This window comes from Alosa sapidissima, chromosome 22 (genome assembly GCF_018492685.1).
Source record: "Alosa sapidissima isolate fAloSap1 chromosome 22, fAloSap1.pri, whole genome shotgun sequence".
NCBI lineage: Eukaryota > Metazoa > Chordata > Actinopteri > Clupeiformes > Clupeidae > Alosa > Alosa sapidissima.
This window is the reverse complement of record NC_055978.1, coordinates 6,155,870-6,170,864: the sequence shown is the minus strand read 5'-3', so window position 1 is coordinate 6,170,864 and position 14,995 is coordinate 6,155,870. Positions and strand designations below refer to the sequence as shown.

Below are 14,995 nucleotides of genomic sequence, written 5' to 3'. Positions count from 1 at the left end.
CTAATAGAACCTGACCCAAGTTATCCTGTTCCACGTGTAGGCCGCAAACACTGGAAGCCATGCGGACACTATGTTCCTGCTTCAAGGTAGACACAGATGTTTTTTGACTGTTGATTGGCTAGGTGTGTAGGCCTTGAGCCCTGCCAGGTCCTGCTTTGAGTGAAGCCACCATACACTATGGTGAGCGACTGGCTGAATGGGCGACAGTGGAAGACAGACAGGTTCTGAGGGCAGAGAAGGTTCTGGAGAGGGGCACAAGTGGCAGAACTTATAGCTTGGACATATGTATTACAGTTTTTTCTGAATGCTTAAACACAACTGTGATTCTTATAGCACAATTTCTAAAACTATTAATTCTTATAGCAAAACCACTCACTGAGTTCGCAAAACCAAAAGCACAAACACTGCTTTGCACTCAGTTTGCAATTTTGTAACACACACTTTGCACAACTGGAGGCACAATCCACTGCACAGCACTCTTTTTGCGGAACTGTAAACACAACTCACTGCTTTACACTCAATTTCCAAATTATCAACACACTCCTAGCAAATCTATACACATGTATGGCTATTATTTACACTATTTTGCCAACTCTCTGGCACACTTTCTCATGTGAAAACTGTTCACTTTGCAATCAGCCTAAGCACTATAAATAAGCCACAGGTAATTTACAATGGGTACAACAGAGGGAGCAGGAAGAGTGCGTAAGAATTAGAGGCCGAAGAATAGGATGTGGAGGTGAAGAAGTAGGAGGAAGAAGAGGAGGAAGAGGATGCAGAGGTGAAGAAGTGAGAGGGAGAGGATGACAAGGACAAGGAGGTGAAGTTGGAGGAAGAGGACAAGGAGGAGCAAGAGGAGGACGAGGAGGGGAAGAGGAAGGGGAAGAAGAGAAAGAAATAGCCCTTTTACAGGAAAAAAAATCAGTCTACATGTGGGGATATTGTCATGTCAGGCCTGGATATGGCATTCCAGAATATTTTTTCCCTGGTGCCTTGGACTAGGACATTGCATGTGATGTAGATGAAATTTTGAGAGAGACGACCCGATGTAGACTGATTTTTTTTTGTCTCAGTGAAATTGCTATTTTGTGTTTTGACTTGGAAAAACACACTTGTGTTTGTTTTGATGTGTGTAAATAAACACCAATACTTGAAGTTTGGATCCCTGTATGTTTATACAACTATGACAAAAGTATGACCTCAAACTGAAATAGTCTACCTTGTGCACAGAGAAAGCAAAAGCCAGATGTGTTTTTTATTCATACCATCAGTGTGTAGTTGGCACATTGTGTGCTTATTATTGTGATGGCTTGTGTTTACTGTTTGATACGAAAACACAATTTTTACAAAGGTGTGAAGAGTTAAGCAAGGCGTGTTGGCTTTGGCAAGAGAACTAGAATGTTTTGCTGATTGGGTGAAAGGTTTTCCTATTTGTGTGTAGAGTTTTGCAAAAAAAGCCATAGTTAGAAAAAATGTGCTTAAGCAATCAGAAAAAACTGTAAGCATTGCTCCACAATCTCGTGCTTCTGGCAGTGACAACACTGACAAGAGTTGAAGCATATCAGTTAAATTCATACTTGGCGGTCAGTTTAGCAAAGTTGTAATCTTACCAACAGCAGTGAATTTATCAAATTGTTGATGCTATGACGCACTTAGCTCTTAATAGGACACAGTGTTATACGCCAACGCCACAACATTTTAGCTAAGAGAATCATATCATAAGGGGGAGTCTGATTACAGTAAGAGTAGTCTGATAACATAGACAGCTAGCTCTTGCAGTGTATCAAGTTATGATTAAAGATAGCTTTTTCTTTCATGGAGCATGAGAGGTTGTTGATGTTCACTTCATTATTCTGAACTAATATTGAACTAATAGGTTCATATGTTTATTACAGTAACAACACACCCGCAGTTGTTATATTGGTATTATTATTTTTTTCTCATCACTGACATGGAAAATATTTTTACAACTGTTTTTACAGCTATGCAAACCAGTGTCAAGATGATAATGTGGTATGATGGCATACATACTAAACTATATTGTTTACAATTATTTTTGATACAGCAATGCAATAAAATAAAATACAAATTTCATTTGTTTCAGACGTTCAGAATATGTTCAGAATAAAGTGCTAACCAAATTCTTTAAAACATGCCTTTAGGCCTGCTTTAAACAATGTCGGGGAAAAAAGAGTTATTTATAGCTTTGCTGTATGATAAACAATTTTTGATATGAGGCACACACACAAAAAAGAGTATCCATGATCATTTGAATTTATATTTCATTGCTAATTAATTACTAATTTGGTGACTGACCATAGAGCAGTATTGCAATTGAAATCGTTTTAATAATGTTAGCTGAAACTTAGGAAGCACTATGCTAGGGCCTTGGGCCCAGATTTGTATATCTCTGTGTTTTGTTTCAGGTGCAATCAGTGGTTAAAAGGGGGAACCTTACAGACTACTCTATTTTTCTTTTTCTTTTTTTGTCTATTGTTTCATTTTCCCCTAGAACTGTTTGGTTATTGTTTTATCACTGGTACTCTGTGGTATGTAATTGTTTTTTTTCTTCACACCCTGTGAGAAATCAAGACAGTCAGGGCCACTTTTAAACATGTAACCATGTTGTTTAATTTGACTCATTTCCTTTATTGGGTTCTATTTGAGAATTGTTGAGAGACATTTCTTATATGTTTTGGTTTTATATTCAGCTTTGCCTAAGTATTATACACATGGTAAAGAGACAATTGCTGCATTACTCTCAGTTACAGTTTTTTCTGATTGCTTAAGCAAATTTTTTTGTAACTATGGCTTTTTTTGCAAAACTCTACACACAAATAGGAAAACCTTTCACCCAATCAGCAAAACATTCTAGTTATCTTGCAAAATCCAACACACCTTGCTTAACTCTTCACACCTTCGTAAAAATGGTGTTTTCGTATTAAACAGTAACACAAGCCATCACAAAAATAAGCACACAATGTGCCAACTACACACTGATGGTATGAATAAAAAACACATCTGGCTTTTGCTTTCTCTGTGCACAAGGTAGACTATGTCAGTTTGAGGTCATACTTTTGTCATAGTTCTGTAGACATACAGGGATCCAAACTTGGTGTATTGGTGTTTATTTACACACATCAAAACAAACAGAAGTGTGTTTTTCCAAGTCAAAACACAAAATAGCAATTTCACTGAGACAAAAAAATCAGTCTACATTGTGTCGTCTCTCTCAAAATTTTGTGTACATCACAATGCAATGTCCTAGTCCAAGGCACCAGGGAAAATATATTCTGGAATGCCATATCCAGGCCTGACATGATAGTGAATAGTGAAATATCCCCACATGTAGACTGATTTTTTGCCTGTAAAAGGGCTATTTCTTTGTCTTCTTACCCTTCCTCTTCCCCCTCCTCGTCCTCCTCTTGCTCCTCCTTGTCCTCTTCCTCTAACTTCACCTCCTTGTCCTTGTCATCTTCTCCCTCTCACTTCTTCACCTCTGCATCCTCTTCCTCCTCTTCTTCCTCCTACTTCTTCACCTCCACGTCCTATTCTTCGGCCTCTAATTCTTACGCACTCTTCCTGCACTCTCCATTGTACCCATTGTACATTACCTGTGGCTTATTTATAGTGCTTAGGCTGATTGCAAAGTGAACTAAATATCTAAAACAGTTTTCACATGAGAAAGTGTGCCAGAAAGTTGGCAAAATAGTGTAAATAATGTAAATAATGTGTATAGATTTGCTAGGAGTGTGTTGATCATTTGGAAATTGAGTGTAAAGCAGTGAGTTGTGTTTACAGTGCTGCAAAAAGAGTGCTGTGCAGTGGATTGTGCCTCCAGTTGTGCAAAGTGTGTGTGACAAAATTGCAAACTGAGTGCAAAGCAGTGTTTGTGCTTTTGGTTTTGCGAACTCAGTGAGTGGTTTTGCTATATGAATTAATAGTTTTAGAAATTGTGCTATAAGAATCACGGTTGTGTTTAAGCATTCAGAAAAAACTGTAATTAGTAGGCTTATTCTGATTCAATCAGATTTGTGCTATTGTTTGGTGTCAAAAGCTTCAAATCTTTTAAAGGGGGACTTGAGAGTATTGGATTCAGAACTTATTATTTTTATATACATGTGATTTATGTCCTGATGCCTCTAAATCGGTTGTTAATCTGAAAAGGTGGTACACCAATGGGATTAACCCAACCTGATATAGAAATGATATAGACGAGTTTCTGGATAGTTTAGGGGGATGGACCAAATATATTATTTTTGATTTACTAGCTCTTGTTCTGATTGTAAGGATGGTTTGCTTTTTGATTTACAGTGGTTGTTATTCTACACCAATCATGTGTTAGCCTGACGAGCCAGACCCACATTACAGTTTTTTCTGAATGCTTAAACACATTTTTTGTAACTATGGCTTTTTTTGCAAAACTCTACACACAAATGGCAAAACTACTCACTGAGTTCGCAAAACTAAAAGCACAAACACTGCTTTGCACTCAGTTTGCAATTTTTTAACACACACTTTGCACAACTGTAGGCACAATGGCTATTATTTACACTATTTTGCCAACTCTCTGGCACACTTTCTCATGTGAAAACTGTTTTAGATAATTAGTTCACTTTGCAATCAGCCTAAGCACTATAAATAAGCCACAGGTAATGTACAATGGGTACAATGGAGTGAGCAGGAAGAGTGAGAAGAGAAAGAAATAGCCCTTTTACAGACAAAAAAACAGTCTACATGTGGGGATATTGTCATGTCAGGCCTGGATACATCATTCCAGAATATATTTTTCCAGGTGCCTTGGACTAGGACATTGCATGTGATGTAGACAGAATTTTGAGAGAGACGACCCGATGTAGACTGATTTGTTTTGTCTCAGTGAAATGCTATTTTGTGTTTTGACTTGGAAAAACACACTTGTGTTTGTTTTGATGTGTGTAAATAAACACTACAGTAATACTTGAAGTTTGGATCCCTGTATGTTTACAGAACTATGACAAAAGTATGACCTCAAACTGACATAGTCTACCTTGTGCACAGAGAAAGCAAAAGCCAGATGTGTTTTTTATTCATACCATCAGTGTGTTGTTGGCACATTGTGTGCTTACTATTGTGATGGCTTGTGTTTACTGTTAGATACGAAAACACCATTTTTACGAAGGTGTGAAGAGTTAAGCAAGGTGTGTTAGCTTTTGCAAGAGAACTACAATGTTTTGCTGATTGGGTGAGAGGTTTTGCCATTTGTGTGTAGAGTTTTGCTAAAAAAGCCATAGTTACAAAAAATGTGCTTAAGCAATCAGAAAAAACTGTAAAATGTAGGGTCTGGGCACTCACCGTTCGCAGTGCTCAGTCCGAGGGGCGGGATAATCAGTTGTCTTTCAAATTCCCTCTGCACGCAGTAGGACAGTGGCAGCGCTATGAGTCCCATGCGTTTCCCACCAGCGGAGCTAGTTGGCTAGTTCAAACGTTTGCCAACTTAATAAAAGCTTAACTCGTGTCACACTGTTCGCCAGCAGCAACATCCATCTTATTTGTTTTCAAGTAGCAGGGAATTCAAGCCAAACCGTTGCAACTCTGCCATCAATCATTATGTTAAGCCCACCTAACGACTCTATACACGATTTCATTGGCCTGATTAAGTTTTGATTTCTGGAGCTCACAAGCCTACGGAGAGTTGCTAGACTAGCCCTGGCAGCAAATGTAATTTGCTGCCGCTAGGGGCGCGTCTAGATTTCTAGGCTAATCATGTGTAGCTATTCATGACTTATGAAGAAATCAGTTAAATCATGTATCGAGTCATGTACCTGCTTATTTGGATCTGACTAACTTTAATTAAACAATTATATAATCATTTATATTTTATATAGTGGCAATATTTGATGAAATGTTCCAGCCATAAAGGCTGAAAAAGGGGGACTGAGAGAAAGTGGATAGAACATTATGTCCAATATTCCAATATGTGGTTTAATGTTCTGCATTTCTCAGTAGTGGGTCACTTTGATACTAAAAGTATGATTCTATGTAATGACTGTATGATATCTGTACTGTCCCTGTGTATATCTGTGTGTGACTGTATTTAGAGATAAGCGGGAATATTATGACTTTGCAGTGTTTCACTGTTCTGCATGGCTGCGTCAGTAGCTATCTGCTCCGGAATCCCAGGTTGCTACTAATCAGGGTCTGATTCAGTGTAGTCCATGGAGATGGGATGACCAACACCATCTCCCGTCAGCTTGGAAGGATACTTAAACCCTAACTATTTCCTTGTCTAGTTAGAGCAGCTGATGGATATTTAGGTGAAGTAATGCTGTATCTCCCTTGATGCGCATCATTGTAAATAAACTCTGTTCCTGATTTTTCATACTATTGGTCTGACTGGGTCTCTATTAAATCTATGGTATCAAAATTACCATCAAGGGAGATATGCATCTAAATATTTTCCCTTTACTCTGTATGTAGTATAGCAAGCAAGTATTGTGTAGTGGCCCGTCATACTCGCCCCACCCCCACCTTAACTATGCCTATGAGGTTTATCCGAGGCGCGATTATTGCTAGTTGAAAACTTTACCCAATACCCCGCCTTGACGACTTGAAATGTAGTCGGCAATGGCAATTTTTGGTGGTTTCCAAGGAGACTGTTTGGTTGTTGAAAGAAGCGTAAATCAGTGTTTTTGTCGGGTTCAGCGCTTTGTGGGCTGTGCGACTTTGGTGACCTTCCGAACAGTGAGGTAGGAATAGCCTACCTGGTCGTCAAGTCTCCGGCGCTTTTTTGGCCAGGTCAGAGCAGCAAATTTCGTCTCGGTTCTATTTGGCAATGTACCAGCTGAAGGGAGATATGCATCTAAATATTTTCCCTTTACTCTGGATGTAATATAGCAAGCAAGTATTGTATAGTGGCCCGTCATACTCGCCCCACCCCCACCTTAACCTCGGCCCTTACTCCCCTGATCATACTCAGTCTCCGCCTACTTGTGCGACTGCATTTCAGCATCCCAGCATGCAACGGTCGGGTGAAAAAATGATCTGTTATATGCTGTAGTAATTGCTGTATTTTGATGTCATCTTGTGGTGCCCACTGCTCTACAACAGCACTTGGCTTGTACTTGTACATGGTTTAGCATAGCATAGGATGGATGCTATTCTTTAGATAGTTGAGCTCCCCAGCTTTGTGATGACTGTTGCCCACACCCGGTCCCAGAACACATTCCCATCTCCAGTCATCTCTGCGCAGTGGCAGTATCATAGCCTATGAGGTTTATCCGAGGCGCGATTATTGCTAGTTGAAAACTTTACCCAATACCCCGCCTTGACGACTTGAAATATAGTCGGCAATGGCAATTTTTGGTGGTCTCCAAGGAGACTGTTTGGTTGTTGAAAGAAACGTAAATCAGTGTTCATGTCGGGTTCGGCGCTTTGTGGGCTGTGCGACTTTGGTGACCTTCCGAACAGTGAGGTAGGAATAGCCTGCCTGGTCGTCAACTCTCCGGCGCTTTTTTGGCCAGGTCAGAGCAGCAAATTTCGTCTCGGTTCTATTTGGCAATGTACCAGCTGAAGGGAGATATGCATCTAAGTATTTTCCCTTTACTCTGGATGTAGTATAGCAAGCAAGTATTGTATAGTGGCCCGTCATACTCGCCCCACCCCCACCTTAACCTCGGCCCTTACTCCCCTGATAATACTCAGTCTCCGCCTACTTGTGCGATTGCATTTCAGCATCCCAGCATGCAACGGTCGGGTGAAAAAATGATCTGTAATATGCTGTAGTAATTGCTGTATTTTGATGTCATCTTGTGGTGCCCACTGCTCTACAACAGCACTTGGGTTGTACTTGTACATGGTTTAGCATAGCATAGGATGGATGCTATTCTTTAGATAGTTGAGCTCACCAGCTTTGTGATGACTGTTGCTCACACCCGGTCCCAGAACACATTCCCATCTCCAGTCATCTCTGCGCAGTGGCAGTATCGTAGCCTATGAGGTTTATCCGAGGCGCGATTATTGCTAGTTGAAAACTTTACCCAATACCCCGCCTTGACGACTTGAAATATAGTCGGCAATGGCAATTTTTGGTGGTCTCCAAGGAGACTGTTTGGTTGTTGAAAGAAACGTAAATCAGTGTTCATGTCGGGTTCGGCGCTTTGTGGGCTGTGCGACTTTGGTGACCTTCCGAACAGTGAGGTAGGAATAGCCTGCCTGGTCGTCAACTCTCCGGCGCTTTTTTGGCCAGGTCAGAGCAGCAAATTTCGTCTCGGTTTTATTTGGCAATGTACCAGCTGAAGGGAGATATGCATCTAAATATTTTCCCTTTACTCTGGATGTAGTATAGCAAGCAAGTATTGTATAGTGGCCCGTCATACTCGCCCCACCCCCACCTTAACCTCGGCCCTTACTCCCCTGATCATACTCAGTCTCCGCCTACTTGTGCGACTGCATTTCAGCATCCCAGCATGCAACGGTCGGGTGAAAAAATGATCTGTAATATGCTGTAGTAATTGCTGTATTTTGATGTCATCTTGTGGTGCCCACTGCTCTACAACAGCACTTGGGTTGTGCTTGTACATGGTTTAGCATAGCATAGGATGGATGCTATTCTTTAGATAGTTGAGCTCACCAGCTTTGTGATGACTGTTGCCCACACCCGGTCCCAGAACACAGTCCCATCTCCAGTCATCTCTGCGCAGTGGCAGTATCGTAGCCTATGAGGTTTATCCGAGGCGCGATTATTGCTAGTTGAAAACTTTACCCAATACCCCGCCTTGACGACTTGAAATATAGTCGGCAATGGCAATTTTTGGTGGTCTCCAAGGAGACTGTTTGGTTGTTGAAAGAAACGTAAATCAGTGTTCATGTCGGGTTCGGCGCTTTGTGGGCTGTGCGACTTTGGTGACCTTCCGAACAGTGAGGTAGGAATAGCCTACCTGGTCGTCAACTCTCCGGTGCTTTTTTGGCCAGGTCAGAGCAGCAAATTTCGTCTCGGTTCTATTTGGCAATGTACCAGCTGAAGGGAGATATGCATCTAAGTATTTTCCCTTTACTCTGGATGTAGTATAGCAAGCAAGTATTGTATAGTGGCCCGTCATACTCGCCCCACCCCCACCTTAACCTCGGCCCTTACTCCCCTGATAATACTCAGTCTCCGCCTACTTGTGCGATTGCATTTCAGCATCCCAGCATGCAACGGTCGGGTGAAAAAATGATCTGTAATATGCTGTAGTAATTGCTGTATTTTGATGTCATCTTGTGGTGCCCACTGCTCTACAACAGCACTTGGGTTGTACTTGTACATGGTTTAGCATAGCATAGGATGGATGCTATTCTTTAGATAGTTGAGCTCACCAGCTTTGTGATGACTGTTGCTCACACCCGGTCCCAGAACACATTCCCATCTCCAGTCATCTCTGCGCAGTGGCAGTATCGTAGCCTATGAGGTTTATCCGAGGCGCGATTATTGCTAGTTGAAAACTTTACCCAATACCCCGCCTTGACGACTTGAAATATAGTCGGCAATGGCAATTTTTGGTGGTCTCCAAGGAGACTGTTTGGTTGTTGAAAGAAACGTAAATCAGTGTTCATGTCGGGTTCGGCGCTTTGTGGGCTGTGCGACTTTGGTGACCTTCCGAACAGTGAGGTAGGAATAGCCTGCCTGGTCGTCAACTCTCCGGCGCTTTTTTGGCCAGGTCAGAGCAGCAAATTTCGTCTCGGTTCTATTTGGCAATGTACCAGCTGAAGGGAGATATGCATCTAAATATTTTCCCTTTACTCTGGATGTAGTATAGCAAGCAAGTATTGTATAGTGGCCCGTCATACTCGCCCCACCCCCACCTTAACCTCGGCCCTTACTCCCCTGATCATACTCAGTCTCCGCCTACTTGTGCGACTGCATTTCAGCATCCCAGCATGCAACGGTCGGGTGAAAAAATGATCTGTAATATGCTGTAGTAATTGCTGTATTTTGATGTCATCTTGTGGTGCCCACTGCTCTACAACAGCACTTGGGTTGTGCTTGTACATGGTTTAGCATAGCATAGGATGGATGCTATTCTTTAGATAGTTGAGCTCACCAGCTTTGTGATGACTGTTGCCCACACCCGGTCCCAGAACACAGTCCCATCTCCAGTCATCTCTGCGCAGTGGCAGTATCGTAGCCTATGAGGTTTATCCGAGGCGCGATTATTGCTAGTTGAAAACTTTACCCAATACCCCGCCTTGACGACTTGAAATATAGTCGGCAATGGCAATTTTTGGTGGTCTCCAAGGAGACTGTTTGGTTGTTGAAAGAAACGTAAATCAGTGTTCATGTCGGGTTCGGCGCTTTGTGGGCTGTGCGACTTTGGTGACCTTCCGAACAGTGAGGTAGGAATAGCCTACCTGGTCGTCAACTCTCCGGTGCTTTTTTGGCCAGGTCAGAGCAGCAAATTTCGTCTCGGTTCTATTTGGCAATGTACCAGCTGAAGGGAGATATGCATCTAAATATTTTCCCTTTACTCTGGATGTAGTATAGCAAGCAAGTATTGTATAGTGGCCCGTCATACTCGCCCCACCCCCACCTTAACCTCGGCCCTTACTCCCCTGATCATACTCAGTCTCCGCCTACTTGTGCGACTGCATTTCAGCATCCCAGCATGCAACGGTCGGGTGAAAAAATGATCTGTTATATGCTGTAGTAATTGCTGTATTTTGATGTCATCTTGTGGTGCCCAATGCTCTACAACAGCACTTGGGTTGTACTTGTACATGGTTTAGCATAGCATAGGATGGATGCTATTCTTTAGATAGTTGAGCTCACCAGCTTTGTGATGACTGTTGCCCACACCCGGTCCCAGAACACATTCCCATCTCCAGTCATCTCTGCGCAGTGGCAGTATCGTAGCCTATGAGGTTTATCCGAGGCGCGATTATTGCTAGTTGAAAACTTTACCCAATACCCCGCCTTGACGACTTGAAATATAGTCGGCAATGGCAATTTTTGGTGGTCTCCAAGGAGACTGTTTGGTTGTTGAAAGAAACGTAAATCAGTGTTCATGTCGGGTTCGGCGCTTTGTGGGCTGTGCGACTTTGGTGACCTTCCGAACAGTGAGGTAGGAATAGCCTACCTGGTCGTCAACTCTCCGGTGCTTTTTTGGCCAGGTCAGAGTAGCAAATTTCGTCTCGGTTCTATTTGGCAATGTACCAGCTGAAGGGAGATATGCATCTAAATATTTTCCCTTTACTCTGGATGTAGTATAGCAAGCAAGTATTGTATAGTGGCCCGTCATACTCGCCCCACCCCCACCTTAACCTCGGCCCTTACTCCCCTGATCATACTCAGTCTCCGCCTACTTGTGCGACTGCATTTCAGCATCCCAGCATGCAACGGTCGGGTGAAAAAATGATCTGTTATATGCTGTAGTAATTGCTGTATTTTGATGTCATCTTGTGGTGCCCACTGCTCTACAACAGCACTTGGGTTGTACTTGTACATGGTTTAGCATAGCATAGGATGGATGCTATTCTTTAGATAGTTGAGCTCACCAGCTTTGTGATGACTGTTGCCCACACCCGGTCCCAGAACACATTCCCATCTCCAGTCATCTCTGCGCAGTGGCAGTATCGTAGCCTATGAGGTTTATCCGAGGCGCGATTATTGCTAGTTGAAAACTTTACCCAATACCCCGCCTTGACGACTTGAAATATAGTCGGCAATGGCAATTTTTGGTGGTCTCCAAGGAGAATGTTTGGTTGTTGAAAGAAACGTAAATCAGTGTTCATGTCGGGTTCGGCGCTTTGTGGGCTGTGCGACTTTGGTGACCTTCCGAACAGTGAGGTAGGAATAGCCTACCTGGTCGTCAACTCTCCGGCGCTTTTTTGGCCAGGTCAGAGCAGCAAATTTCGTCTCGGTTCTATTTGGCAATGTACCAGCTGAAGGGAGATATGCATCTAAATATTTTCCCTTTACTCTGGATGTAGTATAGCAAGCAAGTATTGTATAGTGGCCCGTCATACTCGCCCCACCCCCACCTTAACCTCGGCCCTTACTCCCCTGATCATACTCAGTCTCCGCCTACTTGTGCGACTGCATTTCAGCATCCCAGCATGCAACGGTCGGGTGAAAAAATGATCTGTTATATGCTGTAGTAATTGCTGTATTTTGATGTCATCTTGTGGTGCCCACTGCTCTACAACAGCACTTGGGTTGTACTTGTACATGGTTTAGCATAGCATAGGATGGATGCTATTCTTTAGATAGTTGAGCTCACCAGCTTTGTGATGACTGTTGCCCACACCCGGTCCCAGAACACATTCCCATCTCCAGTCATCTCTGCGCAGTGGCAGTATCGTAGCCTATGAGGTTTATCCGAGGCGCGATTATTGCTAGTTGAAAACTTTACCCAATACCCCGCCTTGACGACTTGAAATATAGTCGGCAATGGCAATTTTTGGTGGTCTCCAAGGAGACTGTTTGGTTGTTGAAAGAAACGTAAATCAGTGTTCATGTCGGGTTCGGCGCTTTGTGGGCTGTGCGACTTTGGTGACCTTCCGAACAGTGAGGTAGGAATAGCCTACCTGGTCGTCAACTCTCCGGCGCTTTTTTGGCCAGGTCAGAGCAGCAAATTTCGTCTCGGTTCTATTTGGCAATGTACCAGCTGAAGGGAGATATGCATCTAAATATTTTCCCTTTACTCTGGATGTAGTATAGCAAGCAAGTATTGTATAGTGGCCCGTCATACTCGCCCCACCCCCACCTTAACCTCGGCCCTTACTCCCCTGATCATACTCAGTCTCCGCCTACTTGTGCGACTGCATTTAAGCATCCCAGCATGCAACGGTCGGGTGAAAAAATGATCTGTTATATGCTGTAGTAATTGCTGTATTTTGATGTCATCTTGTGGTGCCCACTGCTCTACAACAGCACTTGGGTTGTACTTGTACATGGTTTAGCATAGCATAGGATGGATGCTATTCTTTAGATAGTTGAGCTCACCAGCTTTGTGATGACTGTTGCCCACACCCGGTCCCAGAACACATTCCCATCTCCAGTCATCTCTGCGCAGTGGCAGTATCGTAGCCTATGAGGTTTATCCGAGGCGCGATTATTGCTAGTTGAAAACTTTACCCAATACCCCGCCTTGACGACTTGAAATATAGTCGGCAATGGCAATTTTTGGTGGTCTCCAAGGAGACTGTTTGGTTGTTGAAAGAAACGTAAATCAGTGTTCATGTCGGGTTCGGCGCTTTGTGGGCTGTGCGACTTTGGTGACCTTCCGAACAGTGAGGTAGGAATAGCCTACCTGGTCGTCAACTCTCCGGTGCTTTTTTGGCCAGGTCAGAGCAGCAAATTTCGTCTCGGTTCTATTTGGCAATGTACCAGCTGAAGGGAGATATGCATCTAAATATTTTCCCTTTACTCTGGATGTAGTATAGCAAGCAAGTATTGTATAGTGGCCCGTCATACTCGCCCCACCCCCACCTTAACCTCGGCCCTTACTCCCCTGATCATACTCAGTCTCCGCCTACTTGTGCGACTGCATTTCAGCATCCCAGCATGCAACGGTCGGGTGAAAAAATGATCTGTTATATGCTGTAGTAATTGCTGTATTTTGATGTCATCTTGTGGTGCCCACTGCTCTACAACAGCACTTGGGTTGTACTTGTACATGGTTTAGCATAGCATAGGATGGATGCTATTCTTTAGATAGTTGAGCTCACCAGCTTTGTGATGACTGTTGCCCACACCCGGTCCCAGAACACATTCCCATCTCCAGTCATCTCTGCGCAGTGGCAGTATCGTAGCCTATGAGGTTTATCCGAGGCGCGATTATTGCTAGTTGAAAACTTTACCCAATACCCCGCCTTGACGACTTGAAATATAGTCGGCAATGGCAATTTTTGGTGGTCTCCAAGGAGACTGTTTGGTTGTTGAAAGAAACGTAAATCAGTGTTCATGTCGGGTTTGGCGCTTTGTGGGCTGTGCGACTTTGGTGACCTTCCGAACAGTGAGGTAGGAATAGCCTACCTGGTCGTCAACTCTCCGGCGCTTTTTTGGCCAGGTCAGAGCAGCAAATTTCGTCTTGGTTCTATTTGGCAATGTACCAGCTGAAAGGAGATATGCATCTAAGTATTTTCCCTTTACTCTGGATGTAGTATAGCAAGCAAGTATTGTATAGTGGCCCGTCATACTCGCCCCACCCCCACCTTAACCTCGGCCCTTACTCCCCTGATCATACTCAGTCTCCGCCTACTTGTGCGACTGCATTTCAGCATCCCAGCATGCAACGGTCGGGTGAAAAAATGATCTGTTATATGCTGTAGTAATTGCTGTATTTTGATGTCATCTTGTGGTGCCCACTGCTCTACAACAGCACTTGGGTTGTACTTGTACATGGTTTAGCATAGCATAGGATGGATGCTATTCTTTAGATAGTTGAGCTCACCAGCTTTGTGATGACTGTTGCCCACACCCGGTCCCAGAACACATTCCCATCTCCAGTCATCTCTGCGCAGTGGCAGTATCGTAGCCTATGAGGTTCATCCGAAGCGCGATTATTGCTAGTTGAAAACTTTACCCAATACCCCGCCTTGACGACTTGAAATATAGTCGGCAATGGCAATTTTTGGTGGTCTCCAAGGAGACTGTTTGGTTGTTGAAAGAAACGTAAATCAGTGTTCATGTCGGGTTCGGCGCTTTGTGGGCTGTGCGACTTTGGTGACCTTCCGAACAGTGAGGTAGGAATAGCCTACCTGGTCGTCAACTCTCCGGCGCTTTTTTGGCCAGGTCAGAGCAGCAAATTTCGTCTCGGTTCTATTTGGCAATGTACCAGCTGAAGGGAGATATGCATCTAAATATTTTCCCTTTACTCTGGATGTAGTATAGCAAGCAAGTATTGTATAGTGGCCCGTCATACTCGCCCCACCCCCACCTTAACCTCGGCCCTTACTCCCCTGATCATACTCAGTCTCCGCCTACTTGTGCGACTGCATTTCAGCATCCCAGCATGCAACGGTCGGGTGAAAAAAT

At 43.5% G+C, this 14,995-nt stretch overlaps 11 non-coding genes and 1 pseudogene across 11 annotated transcripts; all 12 read left to right on the top strand.

Moving 5' to 3' along the window:
* Positions 1 to 6,508: 6,508 nt before the first annotated feature.
* On the top strand, positions 6,509 to 6,635 carry LOC121697935 (annotated as a pseudogene).
* Positions 6,636 to 7,219: 584 nt separating this feature from the next.
* On the top strand, positions 7,220 to 7,360 carry LOC121697926. Its single transcript, XR_006026611.1, has one exon. It is a non-coding gene; the product is annotated as a U4 spliceosomal RNA (small nuclear RNA).
* A 584-nt stretch (positions 7,361 to 7,944) lies between these two features.
* Positions 7,945 to 8,085, top strand: LOC121697912. The gene has a single exon (XR_006026597.1). It is a non-coding gene; the product is annotated as a U4 spliceosomal RNA (small nuclear RNA).
* Positions 8,086 to 8,669: 584 nt separating this feature from the next.
* Positions 8,670 to 8,810, top strand: LOC121697911. Its single transcript, XR_006026596.1, has one exon. It is a non-coding gene; the product is annotated as a U4 spliceosomal RNA (small nuclear RNA).
* Positions 8,811 to 9,394: 584 nt separating this feature from the next.
* On the top strand, positions 9,395 to 9,535 carry LOC121697910. Its single transcript, XR_006026595.1, has one exon. It is a non-coding gene; the product is annotated as a U4 spliceosomal RNA (small nuclear RNA).
* A 584-nt stretch (positions 9,536 to 10,119) lies between these two features.
* LOC121697909 lies at positions 10,120 to 10,260 on the top strand. Its single transcript, XR_006026594.1, has one exon. It is a non-coding gene; the product is annotated as a U4 spliceosomal RNA (small nuclear RNA).
* A 584-nt stretch (positions 10,261 to 10,844) lies between these two features.
* Positions 10,845 to 10,985, top strand: LOC121697908. The gene has a single exon (XR_006026593.1). It is a non-coding gene; the product is annotated as a U4 spliceosomal RNA (small nuclear RNA).
* A 584-nt stretch (positions 10,986 to 11,569) lies between these two features.
* LOC121697907 lies at positions 11,570 to 11,710 on the top strand. The gene has a single exon (XR_006026592.1). It is a non-coding gene; the product is annotated as a U4 spliceosomal RNA (small nuclear RNA).
* Positions 11,711 to 12,294: 584 nt separating this feature from the next.
* LOC121697906 lies at positions 12,295 to 12,435 on the top strand. Its single transcript, XR_006026591.1, has one exon. It is a non-coding gene; the product is annotated as a U4 spliceosomal RNA (small nuclear RNA).
* A 584-nt stretch (positions 12,436 to 13,019) lies between these two features.
* Positions 13,020 to 13,160, top strand: LOC121697905. The gene has a single exon (XR_006026590.1). It is a non-coding gene; the product is annotated as a U4 spliceosomal RNA (small nuclear RNA).
* A 584-nt stretch (positions 13,161 to 13,744) lies between these two features.
* LOC121697904 lies at positions 13,745 to 13,885 on the top strand. The gene has a single exon (XR_006026589.1). It is a non-coding gene; the product is annotated as a U4 spliceosomal RNA (small nuclear RNA).
* Positions 13,886 to 14,469: 584 nt separating this feature from the next.
* LOC121697934 lies at positions 14,470 to 14,610 on the top strand. The gene has a single exon (XR_006026618.1). It is a non-coding gene; the product is annotated as a U4 spliceosomal RNA (small nuclear RNA).
* Positions 14,611 to 14,995: the final 385 nt, after the last annotated feature.